The following is a 13,452-nucleotide window of genomic DNA, read 5'->3' on the forward strand; positions in this document are numbered from 1 at the left end:
GGGGAAAGGATGTATCCCTCATTAGGCTCAATGGGATATTCAGATGAAGTTCTTAAAATGTCATTAAACCAACCAGGCTGGCATTTTGTCAGAGGAAATCGTATTTGTACCTTTTTCCTTCAGGAATACTGATACACAGAGGCCTTCAGAAATACTTAATACTGATGCCTTTCACACAAGGTATGTTTCTATTTCCAGTTATGATCTGTCATTAGCCCTCTATGTGTGATAAGCCTGTAACATGTCATCCTGTATTGTACAGAAATATAAATGCAGCACAATGGCAGCATGTGGATTCCTTGACTCACGTTCCTGGCCCCTCTTGGATAAACACTGATAACAGCCTCATGTGATGCATGTAGTGTCAGAGACGGATAAATTATGGACGCAATCAATCTGACCTTCATAACGGGATAATGGGTATTGAGTCACAGCGACTAAGAAAAGCTGTAGACATACTGTACACCAATATACATGAAGTAATGTAGGTCACTACAGTCTTAGTGCTTCTCCATGGAGAATTGCCTCTGAAAGGGGTGTAATGAATACTTCATCCATTAATGAGAAACTAGCCCAGGGTGAATCCATTTAACTTTAATGTAAAAGAACCTCAACAAAATAAACATGACATTAAACATTTACATGTGATATTTTAAGCGATTATACCACAGATACGTGCATTCACTCAAGTGTTCAGGTGTTTTACTTGAGTGTTTGCATTTAATGCTTATTTCTCTATATTTCAATAGGGGAATATTGTAGATTTGACTTACTTTTGTAGCAGAACGTTATCCCCGCCCAAATTTGCATCACAAGCCCTCAGATTTATCCTGTGAATCTTATGAGGAACACAACCCGTATGTGAAGAACCACCAAACAACGATAAAACTAGCTTCACCGCGACCAGTAAAATGCTGCTTGCACCCCGATATGTATGTTTTTTTTTACTTAAGTAGGATTCCAGATGCAGAATCTTACCCTAAGTATTTCTACATTGTGGTGTTTTACTTGTGTAATGAATTAGAGTACTTCTTCCACCACTGACTGTACATAACAATCAGCTAGCTAACCTCTAGATGGCATTCTAGTCTCTTCTCATGTTAAGGATGAGCATCCAAAGAGATTTATAGATCTTCTGTCTCATGTTCAAACACTCAGCAACTCTGCCTGGGTTTTTGATTTGAAAGAGAACAAAACTGCAGAGGACATACAAATCATTGAAAGATGATTGTGTCAGCAGTTAAAGGTGAGCTGTCAAGGTATACTTGTGCCAAAAAGTAAATTCCAATTTCTCTGGATCAATGAACAGAACAAAAGAAAATCATTTAGTATTCAGAGATTCAGAGTTTTTAATCTGGTCGCGTCGCAGTGTACAGAGACTAATCATATATATCGAGCAAACACTGGGGGGCACTAGTCTCCTGTGCTTCTGCCACTAATTGCAGTGATTTGGTTGTGACTCTCCCCGTCTCTTGCTGCAACCTCACCAGCCAACCAGCAGGAACCAAATCCTCCAGAGAGCCCCCTTAAATCATCCGCCTCCTCATTGTAACTGCTGGATCAAATCCTTGCATTTCTCTCATCTGCATGTGGCATGTTGTTAAAACAAAAGGAAACATTGTGTTTCCTGTTTAGACAGCAATACATTAATAATAAATAAATAAAAAAAAATGCAACAAATACTTGCCACATCATATTTGAAGGGACAGACAGCGTTTTGAGTCACTGTTCACTGTTCTCTGCTGATAGGTGTGACAGTCAACACGGGCTGGATTTACACCGGCTGCTCAAATCCCATGCTCTCACCTGTTCCAGAGATCTTAGGCTGATTTGAATGGCTGGCACAACAAATAATGTCACATTTGAGCAGGCGGTTCAACTGCTGCCTGTGTTGACGCACCAATCAGTGTGGATCCTGGTGGGAGGCCACATTTAACTCGGATCTGATTGTCTCTGGCTGTCCAAACATGAGCAGCACATGAGGCTGGAGCCACATGGAGCCCAATGTGTGCAGAGCAGAGAGCAGGACGGAACATTTATATTTTATTTATAAAGCCCAATATCACAAATCAGCCAACAGGACAGATGGACTGAAGGATGGAAAAGGAAGGGAAGATAGAAAAAGGAAAAGTAAAGAACGGTCAAAAAAAGTGGAGGAAAAACAATGGAACGAAGGAAGTGAGGGATGGCAATAGATGGCAGTGGCTCAGTCAGTAGGGGCTGGGAGCCGTAGGGTCGCCGGTTCAAGTCCCCAAACAGACCGAAATATGGAGTGTGGACTGCTACTTGGAGAGGTCCCAGTTCACCTCCTGGCAAGGCACCGGACAACCCCCCCCCCCCCCCCCCATTGCTCCGCTGGCGCTGTACAATAGCTGCCCACTGCTCCTGGTAGTAGGATGGGTTAAACACATTTCACTGTGTGTGCTGTGTGCTCTGCATGTGTGACCATCAAAGAGGGTTTCATCCCTCCAATTCTATAAGGAAGGAAGTATGGAGGGAAGGAATAAACGAAAACGAATGACTGGGTGGATAGATTAAAACAAAGATGGAAGAAAGAAAGTAGAAAGAAAAGGATGATGAAATAAAGGACAGGCATACAGACAGGCAGGAGAAATTAAAGGAGAAAAAAAGAAAAGTAAAATAAATAAATTATGGATGCAAATAAAGAAGGGAAAGTAGTAAAGCTGTAAGTTAGACGAATAATGCGAATGGAGGAAAGCCAGATAGATGGACGGATGGAGAGAGAGAGTCTGTTCCCTGTCTCGGAGCAGACTCACTGTGACAGCTCTGTTTTGTCAGACTGCTACGATGCTCTTCGGGGCGCCAGGGACTGAGGATCGCAGCGGGGAGATCTCTGGTGTCAGAGATGTAGCCATCATGCCAGGCTCTCTCCACTGCATGCAGTTGTGAATGACTCCTGCCCGGCCACTCGGGCCACAGAAGGACATGTGGAGAATTGAAATGGTAGTTTGCGTGGGGCCTCTGAGAGCCTCTGAGAGCCCCAGTGCAGGTCTGAAGGTCTGTGTCACTACATGCCTCTTCATTTCTAATTTACAACCCTCCTGAAGCTGCTAATGTAGAATCTCAGCAGCGTGTATGGCGATGGGAGAGTACGACACACTGTGAGCGCATTTGTTACTTTAAATAATGAGACAGGCTGCACAGAGTTCCACTTAATATCAGCTGGACCAGCCGTGTCAAGCAAGGAATATTACTACAGTGAAATTAAAAGTACCGACACACAGTGTTGACTTGCTATGAGGGCCAAATCAGCTTTGCATTGGTTTGACAATGACTTGAATGATCTTGTTTTGCAAATTAGTGCCATAAAAAAGGCACAGCTGCAGTCAATTTAAGTCAATCGACATATTTAAGTGAATAAATGACTATTATCCATTGTTGATTTAATTTATTACACAACTATAGCAGAGAAATACATTTATTATTATGAGTGTCAAGGTTTGGATTAGTTGTGTCTAAAAGGAGAACTCCATTAGTGAATTATAAAGAAGCCTGCAGAAACTTCTTCTAAACTAATTGAACGAGGAGCTGAATTTATTGAGTATCATATTACATTGTTGCACACGTACCTAAACCACATTCATTCAACTGGCCCAGAGTTAAGTCAATATAACTATATTAAAAGGGAAATTAGGAAGTCTAATCTGACATCATTTTCGATCTGTGGAATAAATAAACGGACAGATTCAGTTTTAAATAATTCTATTATAGTTGGAAGCCTAATTCAGAAGATGAAATTAAACACTTAGGTTAGAGATAGGAGGACTCACATAATTGGAAGAGTTCATGCTTTTTGTTCAACATCTATGCATCACTTTAGGTTACTTGCAAAACCTGGTTCTCTGTTTAGATTGAGTTAGCTGTAGCAGCCAAGCTAATCCTTAACGCAAGGCTAATTAGCTAAACTGTTTTGAAGGCAGAGCGATCACTTCATAACCACGCACCAGTTGCTGGGCATGCCAGCTTGACTGCCTTTATCATAGTGGTTTTCTTTGTGTAACTCTCCGCATTTCTCCAAATATAATCAGTATGGCATCCTTTTTACTGCCTAACATTTGTTAGTTAAGCTATATGTAGCAAAGTAACAATGCCATGCACTTGCTGTCACTTCACATTCTACGTCAGAACCATAGACTCAAATCTACACTTCCTCCCACTGTACAATAAGTCAAAAAATAAATATCTTGGATAAAGAAGCCGCCTTCTTGATATTCTGAAGCCACTTTAAACCACACTGTGCAGAGGTTATCATGGCATGGAGCCATGGTATTGACCTCCCTCAAATACACGCCCTAGACAATCAGAGGCTGAGCACGGCCACAGCTTGTTAGTGTGAAGACATTACGGCAACATTAGCACCAGGGACAATATTTGGCAAGAAAGGTGTCTTTACATACTGTCTATGGACAGAACTAGCTAGCCAAGAAAATGTGCCCCCCTAGGTCATTTTCCTCTTATCTTTTGTACTATACATTCAGCTGGACTGAAACCTTCCTTTGGAGAAGTCTGATACAATATTTACAGTTTGAAAGGTTGATAAATGAAATTTGGCGATGATTAATGGTTTTTGTGTAAATGTAATAGCAGTTAAAACAGGACCCGTCAAATGTTACCGCGAACACCAAAGTAAGGAGGGTGGAAACGAAGACAATAGGAGGGATAACTGAGAAAAAGAGTATGCTGCTTGTCTTACAGAAATAAAACATTGTGAATATTGAAAGGGAACAAGAACAAGAACAAGAATTTCAGTTGGAAGTAGAAATACAACTTGTTCAGAATGGTTACAAATCATAGCTAATGTATTCAGCTGGTTGTTGTTAAATCAATTTAGAGCTTATTGTAGTGAAGGTTAGAGGTGATACGGAGAAGACAGTGATGCCAACTCAACTGCCAATTTAAAATATGCTCATATATCTTCTACAGTGTACAAAGGCCATTGGCTTAAGCCAATCTTTTCCTTTTGACTTTTCTCTGACTCATTTTACTTTTGAGGGATTAAATTAACTTTCTATTTGGCTGGAAAAAGCTTTCATGCCATTGTGTTACTTTTACCAACAAAAACTGAAAAATATAAAAGCAGCCACACTTTTAATGAAAGCTATTATTGCATTTTTATCCACATTGCAAGGCTAAAAAATACAACTCCAACAGCTCCGGCAACAGATAACGTTTTGGAGTTATTTTAAGATAATTCAGTCTTACATACTACGACCCAAACCCAGTGTCACAGATTTGAAGTCTTCATCGCTATATAGCCTCTAATTTATCTCTAATTATTTTATCAATATATAAATGCTTGGAGATGTGGCTTTCAAAGATGAGATAGTTTCAATAGCTGAATAAATTAACTGAATTTCAGTAAAACGTGTTTTGGTAAGGGTTCTGACTGTGTTGACTCAATATAACGAGCATCTGATTGTGTCTGATTTTCTTTTCTCTGTCTAAACATGACAAAACATATTTTCCTTGCTAACGCTAAGCCAGCTAATTATATTCTGTAAACTGATCCAACAGATGGATCGTAAATTCTGACTGCTCACTTTTCTCACGACACCAGGATGCTGAGTTTTGGGATGTTGAAGCTGAGTCAGAGTGAAGTGGAGTGTCCTGATGCCATAAAAGGATTGAGGTAAAGTTTATTCAAAGCCATGGCCGTGTCTGACAGGCTGGGTGCATGCTGCCAGGTCAAATATAGGCTGGGGCTCAATGAAATCCCTCCAGGTTAGAAGCAAGCGTCATGATGGAATAAGTCTCCCCCTCCTTACACGTTCCTGCTGCAGACAGTCCTGATCATGCTGAGATTGTATGTGAAAAGTGCGTAACCAAATGACTTGAGTAAGAATGATGGGATGAACTGCTAATAAACTCTGAATTCATTTCCCTGACATGTGACAGTTGGTAAAGTCACCCACTATGGAACCAACAAGGGTGGTAATGAGCAGACATAAACTTTTAAGAAAAGTGCAAAAAAAAACATTATAATTCCCCCATCATGATGCAAGACAGACAAGAGGACTATTAATTCTGTATGAGAATACATGTAACAACAAACGCTTTGTTTGCGCTGCACATTGTTAATCACATTGTTCACAATATGGAAAGCAGACACACTTCTTCTGACCATATTCAGATAAATCAATGTAACTATAACGTTTATAGATTCCTGAGACGACAACATGATTTGTGACATTGTGCTACATAGATCGAACTGACATGATGTGACAGTCTCCAGCCCAATCTAGCAGATGATCAAGGGAAGCAGAGTAAGGTAATTGTAAGCTAGTGTAAAGAAAATGAACGCATTGTGAAAGACATTCGGCAGCCCAAGGACAGATGTCTCATCTTTGAAGAGGCCATGTAGCCATTTGCTGTCAGATGCTCTCTATCAAAAATGGGCAGATATGATTTGAGGTTGGCTCTTTTTTTCCCAAACAGAATGTATTCAACAGAGAACATGGATTTCACATAAGCAATGACAAGGACAGAACAATAACTGACAGTGGCATTTCCCAGCTGGTAGAGTATGGCCCTGACAAGAGGAACCGCTGCTGCCACCGTCCAGCGGACAAATGTCAGCCGCTCCGCTCTCATGACACGGCCCGGTCTCAAATGATTGATCAGTTCTCATGTCAGAGTTATATAAAGGACATTGTATAAATTAAATACCATACAATTTATAAACATAATATGTTATGATTAAATACAAAATATCATCTGTTGCATTTTGCCTGTGCAGGGAAATTGGAAAATATCCTGGGCTTTAAACAGCATTTGGACACATGATCACTGCTCTGTTTGACCTTGTGCTTTCTTATGGATAAATTGTTATTGCTAAACCTCGTAGCCGTTGATATGAGGGCCCTGGAATCTAATAACATCAATCTTATTATTGTTAGCAATGGTTTCACTTCAGTTTAGGTGATTTCACATGTCACATTTTTGTATTTGCCTTTTTATTCTTAGTTTTTGCCCTGGTTTGATAATAATCATATTGCTAGATCACTGTCATTTGTATGAGTAAATCGAACACAGTTTGTGAATTTAACTCTTAATGCCTTCATTGAAAGTGTTTCTTCTTAACTTTCCCTTTTATCGTTTCCTTGTGTGAAAATGCAACTTATATACTTATATATATATATATATATATATATATAAATATAAAATACATCATAGGGTTACATGTATTCCTGTTGTCCACTGACACACTAATTTACACATGCTTATCGGAGAAAGTTGAACATGGATAAGTCGCTTTGATCTTCCTAATATAGAGTATATATTAGTAAAAAATGAATGTGCACATGTTTTATTGAAAATAAATCATACGACATGTCAGTGTTAACATTTTTGGCCCGATGTTAGAGGAAAGGTCAATATGCGGCTAAACACATTAGGAAGATGTGGAAAGATTGATAATGTCAACCATGTTTTCAGAAATGTTTGTTTGAAAATCAGGAACTGGAAGGGCACTTGGAGAGAGAGTGCAGAGCTCAGCCAAGGACACCAACAATATGAGATCGCATGCTGTAGTTTTATTAAATGTGCCAACTGCTAGGACTGTCTTAGGGAAGATAGCTTTTAGATGCGCAGCTCCACTGTCTTGGAATAGTCTGCAATTGAAATGGAAACTGAGCAATCTGGTGCCACTAAATGTTTTTAAAGCTCGGTTGGATGCTACTCAATCGGAAGCTGTTGGTACCTGTTCATGTGGATAGTTATGTAAATTGTAATCCCTGTAATGATGCTGTATGATGTCCTTTTTGTTGTTCTGTTTATGTTTCATGTGGAACCTACTTGAGCAGTTCTCCCTTGAAAAAGAGATCAATGATCTCAATGGGATACACCTGGATAAATAAAGGTTTGAAATTAAATATAATGAGTTCTTCCTCGGAGCATGCTATTGCTACACCCTTACACCAAGTTTAATTTACATTTGCCAGTGTCTTTTTGTATCCTGTTGACAAACCTTGGTTGAGGTAATACTAAATATACACATTTAACTGCATGGCAAGCTTGCAGACTATAGTGTTTGGCATGTACACAGTTTACCCTACATTTATTGTCTTCCACCAAAGGCTGATGAGATTTTCTTTGATTAGATAGAAGGGTATCATCCAGACATATGAAGAGACTAAGGATAATTAAACTGATGACAAAGGACAACAACAGTCTCAGCATAGCAGAGGATGAAGGCTACAGACCAACTCTTCATTATTATTTTGTACCAACAGATATGTCTGCAAATTCCCAGTGAAAAATACTGGACTGTATTTTAGATAACAGCCCTTGGAACTTTGATGATCCCCCCCAGCCCCACAATTACAATACACTTTCTCCAGGGTGATACAGGGAATAAAACAGCATGTGTTCACACATTCATATTCCAGTCAGACTATAATGCAGCACTTATGAATTGTGGTGAGAGGATATCAACCAAATACACATATTAAATGTCATCACCATGTACATCTGTAAAGGCGCTGTGAAAGAAAATGTCTCACTGACTGTAATTACAAGGCTTGTTTTGCATACCTGGGTTCTTCATTCCAGCTCCAAAAACATTTTTATACATCTGTGCCTGGATTTATATAGCCTAAGAACAAATGTAGTACATTGTGGTTTATCATATCCTTTTCAAACATACAGCATTATGGAACATTTTCACTTTCTCAGTTTCTCACCTTTTCTGCAGTTTCTTTCACATGTTCCACAATTAGGGACAACTCCTTGAAAGAACGTGGTTCTGTCTGCTAGTAGTTTACATCTAGCTGAAGTTAAGTTTTAGAAGCAGATTTAAAAAACTATGCTGTATTGGAATGCAGCAGAAAAAGACTGTGTGGATGCCGATTATGACATTGACTTTAAAAATAATTTTCCAGTGACCTTCATTATAAGGCTTCAATGGTGCGAATCAATAGTAAATGGTGCAAAGCGAGACGATGGCACAAAGCCCAGCAGTGACCTCTCCCTCCTGGAAACGATGTGGCCAGATGCCACGTGCTTAGGAACAGGGAAAGGACAATAACCAGACAAATGTTAGTCATAGCCAACCCAATCATGCTTTACTTTACAAATCAGTGAGCTCTGATTAATTTGTGACGTTTGAGAAACAAAAAAGGAAATGTAACTTAGCTAATTGTGTAGCAGAAGGCGAAAAATGTACACTATAAGCCAAGAGGAGTCCAATGTCCTTGTCTAGGACTTGAAGGACTGCCACAAGTCAATAGATGGCACCCTACTTGAAATTAGATTGGGAGGAGATAACACCTGTTTTAACAATGCTGCTCCGCTGGTCCAAAGAGACGCTTTAACATAATTGAACAAAAAGCCAAACAGAAGTTGCAGCAGACTGCAGGGACGGTTTGGGTCATCCATCAAACTGTCTCTGACATCTGATGTGGATGTAGCCGCCTCCACAATTCATGCATTATGTTGCACACCAGCACCATAATATGCAGCCATTATGCACACTAAACAGCTTGAATGAAAAATGCCCCAAGTCTGTATTATCAGTCGAGTGATTTGGATGCATCTTCAAGAAGATAATTCTGCCAAATTATCTACAAATAGGATTGTGTTTTTGAATCCCAGAATGCATCTGTGCTTTTGTGATTTTAACCTCGCTGAACAGCAGGGCATCCAAAACACACACACATCCAGTGATCCTTGAGATGAAAATGTGGCGTTACCCATTATAACTACAAAACATCAAGTGCTTCATCTCCCACTGAGTTGAAGTGAAATTCACAGTTAGTCACCAACATACTGAATGGGGCTAAAGAAAGAAAGAAAGAAAAAAAGAAAAAAGAAACCTGTGATTAGACTTGCTGCTTAGTAGACACAAATCCCTGCCATGCACAGGCACACGTTTCCTGCATGTTCTCACTGTGTAATAGAGGACTTAAGCCGTCCCCTTTCAGAGGGCGCTGCAGGCTCCACTCTGTCACATTAACATCAGTAAAAAGCCATGTGATTATTCCTCGCAGGACAAAATGTGCTCAATCATATGCTTTGATAGCATCTTATGTGGCACACTTTCCCCTCTTCTTCAGTTTTATGCAAGAATGAGTTCCACTTCCTGCTGAGCAAGCACAATAACAAATCCAAAATGTCAACGTCCTCTGATTTATAACACAGTCCTTAACTGATAGGTTGTACATCATGCCCAAATTCATTGACAAGATGAAATGTCACATATTAATTCATGGCTCATAGCCGCAGATCCCTCACGCCTGTGCCTCTCATAAGTAGTCTGATGAGTGGCCATCTTTTTTCAAAGTGTGTCCTAGGTACTTTGCGTAGGTGGAATCTAAAGGGCATATTATGTGATTATTTAAAACAGGTAACCATTTGTTTGTGATCATGAATATGAGACAGAAACTGACAAAACAGCAGAGTGAATCAAGGTTTAGTCTGAAAAAGAGGGTCTGATTTGTTGATTGGATTTCCTGTGATGCTCGCACTATTGAAATACTAACTGTAGGTTTATGTATACAGTAAAAATGTTGCGCTTAACAGCAAGAAATATTATATGCAAATAAAAATGTAGATTTCCAAAGTGCTTCTATTTGAACTGCCTATAAATACCACTTCCACAAAGGCCTGTGAGATATGTCTTCTATAATAATAAGTCCAACATAACAAATGAGGTGCAGAAAGGCTGTTCGCTAGTTCTGGTCCCCTGAATAAAATATTATATATGTGCTATTTCAATTATGGAGCCCGATTACTCACTCACAAGCCAGAGTGATCAAAAGCATGCTGCTCTGTTCTGTTGTGGGGTTTCTATTCTCTGGATTTTCCTCAGGGGGAGCGTAGGAGTTTTTTTATGACTGTCGTGAGTGAGGCTTTGAAAGCTGATGAAATTACAATAAGATTGCCGTGTGTTTTTAAAACCGCACTCATGTCGTTCTAAGGCTCATTCTCCATTCAGCGAGTATCAGCTTTAATTTGATGTGTAAAGGATTTGCTTTGTGGGAGAAGTGATCTTTTTTTTGCTGTGAGGAATGACGCATGTGACAGATGCGATTGGCTGGTCAAAAGCTTTTTTTTTTCAAAGAACAAGAAAGAAATCTGTTGTGCACAGTCGCTTATTTCAGATCACACTGAATCTGCTTTCTTCAGGAGTGTGGTGCAAGGAATTAGAAGCTAATTTAGAAAATGTCTATAATTAATTGTGGAAGAGAGAGGGGCTATTAAATTGGACACCCTAAGAGCAATTGTAAAATGTCGAGAACAGCTCCACTGTTAACGCTGTGTACGTACAGAATTACAAGGTCATATTGACCTGGCTCAAGGCTGGCTCTTGTAATTCCTCTCCCAGGTGTTTTGTTTTCATGTTGTTTTCACTTTGGGTTATATAATGTGAATATTATATGTATTATTATCTAACAGGCCTTTTTTCTAGAGCTGTCGACTTCTCCGTGTCTTCATTATAGAGACAGAGAGATAATGTAAATTGTCAATGTGTGTTCGAGGCACTATAAAAAAAAGGATATTCATAGTTGTCAGGTACAGTGTTTGTCTAAATGTCAGTGATGAGGTTGAAATGCAATGGTTGACGCAGACAACCAATTAAAATGTCATTCAGACAGGACTGCCTGACATCCACATAGATAACGGAGACACCTATTCATCTTTATGTATTTTTAAACACTGACAGAGAAAACGAAACAAACAAACCAGTTAACAGTCAGCGAGTTTAAGATGGAGGGACAGATTGACAGAAACGTTTCAAATGTTATCTACCAGAATCAGAAGAAATGAATTCAAACGAATGCGTCTACATTTTGTGGAAAATACGCTTATTAGCTTTCTTCAGAGAAATATGAGAAGATTGATACTACTTTCATGTCTGTCCGCCACTTAGGAAACTACTGCCAGATAATAATAATCTTAGTTTATATTAAGCCTAGGCTCCAATGTCCAATGCTAACAAAATCTGCTGACTAGCACCTCTAAAATTCACTTATTAACATAGTATACCTTGTTTGTGTAACACTGTACATGATAACAGAAATGTAAGAAGTTGTGTGTTTCTTGGCTGGGTACAGTAATGTCGTAGTCTCTCTGAGGTCTCGCTTGCTGGGAGGTTTACAAAAAAGCAACATCATGTCAGATTTTAGATGATGCTCGGATGAGAAAAGCCTGATAATCAAACATTTTAAAGACATAACAAAATCCTCCTTGTACTGAGTATTAAGAACAGTGATGATCCTGCTCCTCCGCCCTAAACACACATTAAAACACACTCTCAATTGCATTCATGACAGTGTTGATGGTGCTCATTGACCTCAGTTTAACATCATTCAATTCTTATTTCAGTCCAGAGACTTCTCTGATCTCCTCTCAGCGATTTCCTAATGCCCATGTGATTTAAATATTGATTACAAATGTATTTTTGCTGAAATGGTTATGGAGGAATTTACATTATTCATCCACTTTGACATTAAAAATAGTATATTCAATTATATAGATAGATTTCATTGTTATGAGCAGTAGAAATGCAGCTCCTTAGTGCATGACACTTCAGGAATGTGTGCTCTTAAAAACAGCTGGATCAGAATGGATTCGCTCTGATTTCATTACCCCGACAGATGGAAACGAGTACAATTAAAAATATATATATATTTTTTAATATCCTGATTATTTATGACATGATATTCACTTTTACCTGCATGCAAATGTCAATAACGGATATTTCCAATGGGGGTTACCTTTCTAAACTGCTTACCATCAGTATAAAGAACCTGGCCGATAAGAGAAGAATGGCTAAAAATGGCTCATTAGTGATAGACTGAAATATGCAGCGAGAGATGCTAGTTAGTCAACTGACAATCCAACAAATTGGAGCCAAGAAAATCCATGAAAGCACATACAACTCATTATGCTTTGACATGGTTGAGGAAAGAAAACCACAACTTCTGTTTCTCTCGATAAACACAAGACAATAAAAGGAGGAGTCAAAATTCCACCTGTTAGAGGGCTCTGTCAACAATGCTCATTCAGATCCCTGTCGTATTATATGTTAGAACATTGCCAGTGCTTCCATTTATCATCCAATGTGTTAATAACACTTGCTATCGATGCTGTGTGGTGTGATTTCACGGCACATATTCAGCTCCTTGATGAAAGTGGAGGAACGCCATGGGGTATCTGAAGATGAGAGGCAGCCAGGAACATCCCTTCATTATATCCGCACATGCACCTCGCAAACCAATTTTTCTCCAACAGGCACATGTCCACGCCATCAGAAGCCTCCATGAACAGGACAAACCTGCTCAGTCACTAGATCTCAGTTGAGCTATTTGTCAGATGACACAGCACAATGTGCAGCAGAGGCCAGCTGCTGAACTCCAGAGGGGTTACTCTAAGGATTTTCCAGAAACCAGAGCTTAAAAGAGGCTACATGGTCTTCTAAGAGCAAACACG

The sequence above is a fragment of the Notothenia rossii genome (assembly GCF_949606895.1).
Source record: "Notothenia rossii genome assembly, chromosome: 7".
In the NCBI taxonomy this organism is placed as follows: domain Eukaryota; kingdom Metazoa; phylum Chordata; class Actinopteri; order Perciformes; family Nototheniidae; genus Notothenia; species Notothenia rossii.